This window comes from Echinops telfairi, unplaced genomic scaffold (assembly GCF_000313985.2).
Source record: "Echinops telfairi isolate 266 unplaced genomic scaffold, ASM31398v2 ScPeMD7_11;HRSCAF=52, whole genome shotgun sequence".
Taxonomy (NCBI): domain Eukaryota; kingdom Metazoa; phylum Chordata; class Mammalia; order Afrosoricida; family Tenrecidae; genus Echinops; species Echinops telfairi.
In genome coordinates this window covers 35832322-35838455 of record NW_022103908.1, presented here as the reverse complement: position 1 = coordinate 35838455, position 6134 = coordinate 35832322, and positions in this window count along the sequence as shown.

The window sequence follows — 6134 nt, the reverse complement described above, 5'->3', positions numbered from 1 at the left end:
AAAATAGGAAACCACTGTTGAATTTTAAGTGGAAGTGATATTGGATGAGCAATTTAAATTTATCATTCTGGGCCCTGAGGCTTGGTCAACTTAAGATGTGGCTGAAAGGAGACAGGGGGGCCTGTTAGAAGGATGTGTAGGAATCTAGGTAAGAGGTGGTGAAGTAGTGAAGGCAACGAGGGAAGGTCGAATCTTGGGCTGATTAGGAGCAGGAGGCCGAAGAGAGGCAGTAGAGTGTCGTCTTCAGCATACTGACTAGAACTCGCTGTCTTGGTACAAAGACTAGCTCCTCCACTGGCTCCCTGTGCAGCCATGGGTAAGTTATTTAAACTTCCTTCAGCTCTCACTTATAAAACAGGAGGGTAGTAGGAGTAGCTACCATCATAGAACTTTGGTAAGGACTAAATATATTAATATAAGTAAAGTGCTTAGGTTAATACCTAGCAGAGACTGGACACTATATTAGGGATATGTCCATACATATATATCACTAATATATATATACGTATATATGTATACACTCACACACATATGAGAAAATACGCAGAACTTGATAAGTGTATGTGAGAGGTGACCAATGGGAGGACCAACCTTCAGGTCTTTGGCTCACATGACTAGGCAGATGATGTGCTGTGAATCAAGACAAAGCGCACAGGAAAATTTGGTAGTGGCACATAGGGTGACACCATTGTCAATCAAAGATTATTCGTTACTTTCCCTTTCAAATGTTGCTTTAGCTGTCATCTGTATAAGCCACTTTTCTTACTTTTTCCATACATCTCCTCGTTTTTATATAAATTTTATAACTTAGTTTTTATTGTATTGCTTGAATATTGATACATATATGTATAACTTATATGTATCTCAAAAAAAAAAACAACACAACAACTCACTGCCATCGAGTCAATGCTGAGTCATAGCAACCCAATAGGACAGGGTAGCACTGCCCCTGTATGTTCTGAGATTGTAACTGTTTATGGGAGTAAAAAGCCTCATCTTTCTCCCACAGAACAGCTGGTGGTTTCAAACTTCGGACCTTGTGGATCACAGCCCAACGCATAACCACTGTATTAGTCTGCGTACTTTAGAGAAACAAATCCACAGAAACTCATGTAAAAGAGAGAGTTTTATATAGAGGTTAACTGTGCATCAAGAAAACATCCCAACCCAGTGCTGCCCAAGCCCACAAGTCCAACATTCACCCATTAACCCATATGTCAAACACCAGTCCACAAAGTCCTCCTCCATCTCATAAAGCAGACGCAATGATGCCGACAGCAGGAGGAAAGCCGAGCCAGTTAATGTGTAAACATCTCAGTGCTGACAGGGGTCTCCACACGGGTGCTCCAGCACCCAGGGCTGCATCGGGGTAGGTCCATGTGGCTTCTCCTTGGGGATGTCTTGCAGGAAGTCAGCCTTGCAAGCTGAAGCAGGGAACTGCTAAGGCAGCTGCACCCTGGTGCGACCATCACAAAGCAAGAGACCTGAGAACTCGAAAGGCGAGTTTCATCGAGCCATTTATCCCTCCGCCCTTCCTTCAATTAATCCCACATGTGTTTATCGGCCAGGTCGGCACAATAAACTAATGAACTCAAGCACCATACTATCCTACATATATAAGTAGAATGCATGTGTATAAGTGCACCATACATACATGATACATATATATGTATAAACAGGAGGGAGGCCTGGTGAGGTAGTGGGCAATGCATTGGACTGCAACCCCAAGGTCAGAACTTGGAGCCCACCAGGTTCTTCAAGGGGAAAGATAAAGCTGTTTCTCCTGGAAAGAGTTTTGGAAACCCTAGGGAGCAGTTCTACTCTGTCCTGTAGGGTCACATTGATTTGACGGCCACTGGTTGGTTTATGTATAAATATATCCTATATGTGTATGTATGCACACACACATGTATGTAATCCTTTTGCATTAGAGTTCACAAATATGTAATCATCTCAATTCAGTGCTATCAAAAGTATTACTTCATGGTCAGTTCTATTCATTGACAGAACAATGCAGCACTTTTCTGAAAATAAGCACAGCATTGCTTCAACATTATGCATTCACACCAGCTCTTTGCCATTGGATTCAATAGTAATTTTGTCCTATCTGGAAATTGTGGTCTTTAACTTAAAAAATACAAAAACTATCATTCTTGATGCTCTGCTACTAGACAATTTCAACAAAATTTTTCATAACTATTTGCTCATTGACTTTATAAATTCACCATTTCCACAAAATTGCTTTGAAACCACACGACCAAAGGAATTGAATTGCTCTAATTTATTCCTTTAATAAACACCTTTAATAGCCTAACAAAAAGAAAACCCACAGCCACTGACGTCACGTTAATTCCAATGCCTAGGGGTCCTATAGGACAAAGTGGAACTGCCCCTTAGGTTTTCCAGAAACTGCAACTCTTTATGGGAGCAAACAGCCTCATCTTTCTCACATGGAGTGGCAGATTTGAACTTCCTACCTTTGGTTAACAGCCCAACACTTAAGCCACAGCATCACCAGGCTCCTTTGAACAGCCTGAGCCATCTCAGAAGCAGTGGTGGGGAAGCTTACTGCCAGAAAAAGGGAAGGACCAGGAGTGGAACACGTAGTGTGTTACGTGTTGGTCTGCTAACCTTGAGGTCATCAGTTTGAACACCCAGCCCCTCCATAGGAGAAGATGAGGCTTTCATTAAAGTGTTAGAGTCTTGAAAGCCTAATCAGGGCAGGTCTACTCTGTCCTACAGAGTCATTAAAAAACCGCAAAACTCATTGCCATCAGGTCCATGCAATTATAGCCACCCCTGTGGGTTTCCAAGACTGTAAACTGTTTACTGTAGTAGAAAGCCAAGTCTTTCTCCCTTGGAGCGGCTGATGGTTTTGAACTACCAATCATGAGGATTGTAGCCCAGTGCGGAACCACTACACCACCAGTTGGAAAATCTACTCAATGGCAGTGAGTTTGAGGGTATTTTGGGTGGAGGGGCTTGGGAACTGAAAAGTAGAAGTCTATTGGAGAGACGGTTGATGCCAGACCTGGTAAGAAGATTGAAGGGGACAGACCTGGCTGGCCTCAGCATCATAGAGATTGGTTTTGAGTGATACTGATGTGGACTATGATCCTTTTTCTGCCTTGTGAAGTTAGAGGAGGTAGGGCACTGCCCATGTCACTCTTTTACCGGGTCTTTTGTACTTAATAATTTTCCTTTTGTCACTTTCCTCTTCCTGAGAATTGCTGCCTCTCTTATCTCAGGTGCAATCTCAGTCTGCTCAGTGATGACACAAGGAAATCTCTCAAGAAGGGTTGGCCTCCCTAAAATTTAAGTCAGCATTTTCATTACTATTTACAACTGTGTCAGTCAGAGTTTCCATAGAAGTAGAACCAATAACATGGAAGGACAGATTAGATAGATAGATGATAGATAGATAGATAGATAGATAGATAGATAGATAGATAGATAGATAGATAGATAGATAGATAGATTGATGGATCTTTAAGAAAGTTGGGGTTGCAAAGTCTGAAGTTTGTAGAGTAGGCCAGCAGGAGGAAAAGTCTAGCAGGATTTCTATGTTACAGTCCAGAGGTAAAGGTCTTTCTTTCCTGGAAATCAAAGGTTCATGTGTTTGTTTGCTCTTAAGGCCTTCAGTGGATTAGATGAGGCCCACAACCTTAGGGAGGATCACTTCATTTACTTAAAGTCAAAGTGCACTGTCAATCACAGCTACACAAAATCTTCACAGCAACATCTAGACTAGTGTTCAGCCAAACAACTGGGCACCAGAATGGGTCCTATAACCTCACCAAATGGATACAAAATTACCCATCATGAGAGCCAACGGGTGCTTAATCACGTTCCATTGAGCTGACAACTTAACCAATCATTTTTTTTAATTACCTTTGACTTGTGTAAACTGTTGTCAATTGCCATCCGATCAATGTTCAGACTCTGGGCAGCTCAATGAGTGCAGAGCAGAAGGCTCCCCAGAGTTTTCAAGCCTGTCCGTTTCAGAGGCAAATCTCTGGGACTATGTCCATCCTGAGGCAACTATCCCGATGTAAATGACCCTTGAACTAAGGTTTCCTGTTTGCTCACCACAACCAGACTCACTGCTCTAGAGTCGATTCTGACGCGCAGTGGCCTGAGAGGACAGGGAAGAGCTGCCCCTGTGGGTTTCTGAGACTGTCCCTCTTTACAGAGGTAGAAAAGAGGTCTCATCGTTCCCCTGCTGAGGGCCTGGGGATTTCAAATTGCTGACCTTGCAGTTGGCAGCCCAACTCGTAACCACTATACAGTACCTTTGTAGTCTTCTGGAAACATACTACCTTATCCCTAAAGGAGGGCATTTCTAATGGGAAATTATCAGACTGGGAAAACTGGATAGGACATGGAAGGAGGAAAACATCTAGGTCCTTTATGAAGGAAATGGACCTGCCCACTGCTGTCTGTCTCTTCTGAGTGCCGTGTGTTACCTATAGCTTTATAGGAAGCAACTCTGTCTGAAGGCTTTCATGTAATTCGTGTGTTAGCCCACAGGCACCTCAGAAGAACGGCCGAGCAAATTACTTCTACAAAAACCAGCCATTGAAAACTCTTTGGAGCTCAGTTCTACCCGACACACAGGTTACCATGCATCAGGCAACTTGATTGAACCTGGTTTGGTTTTCTGTTTGGGGCTTGTTTGCTTTTGTCACTATTATAAAGCAAAATTATCTTTATAAGTATTAGACCTTGTAAGTAAACATTTGAGAAATGCAGGAATCAACCAGAGTTACAGTTGTTTTATAAACATAACAAAATGATATTGAAAGGTATTTTTGTTTCCCTCTCCTAAATGTTTCCTGAATCTGTACCCTCATCAGTTTTGCCAAGGAATTATATATGTGTGTATGTGTATTATATGTGTGTATGGAATATATGTGTGTATGTATTGTATGTATGTATGGAATATGTGTGTGTATGTGTATTATATGTGTGTATGGAATATATGTGTGTATGTATTATATGTAATTTCTTCTTTCCCATTTCTTCCTTTGACTCCCTTTAAAACTCCCAATTTCAGCATATTAGACACTTTAGATCTATCCTTTATAATCTTTTCTGTTTCACTAGTAATTTCCATTTATGGTTTCTTTGCTTGTTTTTCTTTTTTTTTTTCCTTTGCTTGTTTTTCATAAATAAATTTCTTCATCTAATATCTAAACATGAATTTCATTGTTCAACAGTTTCTATCATTCAGGCTGTCAATTTTCTTAATTCACAAATAAATGTTATTTTAAGTAATCTGTTTTGTTCTCCAATTACACTTTTGTAGCACCTTCTTGTATCTACCTGCCTAGGAATTCTCTCCACAATCATGCTCATTTTCCTGTCTCCTTCTTTATTAAACGGCCTCTATGCACAAACTAGGACTGGTGGTGCAGTAGGGTAAGCATTGGGTTGCTATCCAGAGGTCAGTAGTTCAAACCCTCTAGCCACTCAGTGGAAGGTGAGGTTGCCTGTGCCCTCAAAGGGTTACAGTCTTGGAAACGTGCAGGGCCAGCTCCACCCTGTCCTTTTGGGCCCCTATGAGTTGGCACCTACTCAGTGGCAGTTTGGTTTTGATTTCCTTAAACACTTACAGGCTCGGAAAACTCTATGAACAGTTCTACTCTGTTGGAATGAAGTCAACAGCAGTGGGCTTTTTTAGTTGGGGTGGGGGTCGAGATCAGGGAGAAGGGATAAACAGGCAATGTTGTATCTTTGACTTGGATTCCTCTTTAAAGTTTATGAGACTCTTTAAATTAGATGTGACCTTTCTTTTCCTACCACTGTCCACCAGTGTGTGCCCCATTGTACCTGCCAGGCTATCATGTTGGACAATAGCGGGCACTTCATGGAGTGAGGGGTAAAGAAGTGATCCTATCTCCACCATAGCTGAGCAATAATACCTACATTGTGTTTTCTATTTTATATTGTTGAGAATATGCATAGCAAACCTGCCCTCATTCAGCAGTTTATGCATGTATAATCCAGTAACATGCTTCAAGTTGTGGAACTATGCTCTTGCCTTTTCTTAGCTGCTCTTCCTCCATTAATGCAATAAGCTCAGTGACCTCCTATTATATTTTTTGAGTTGCTATTGTCTATATCATCCCCTG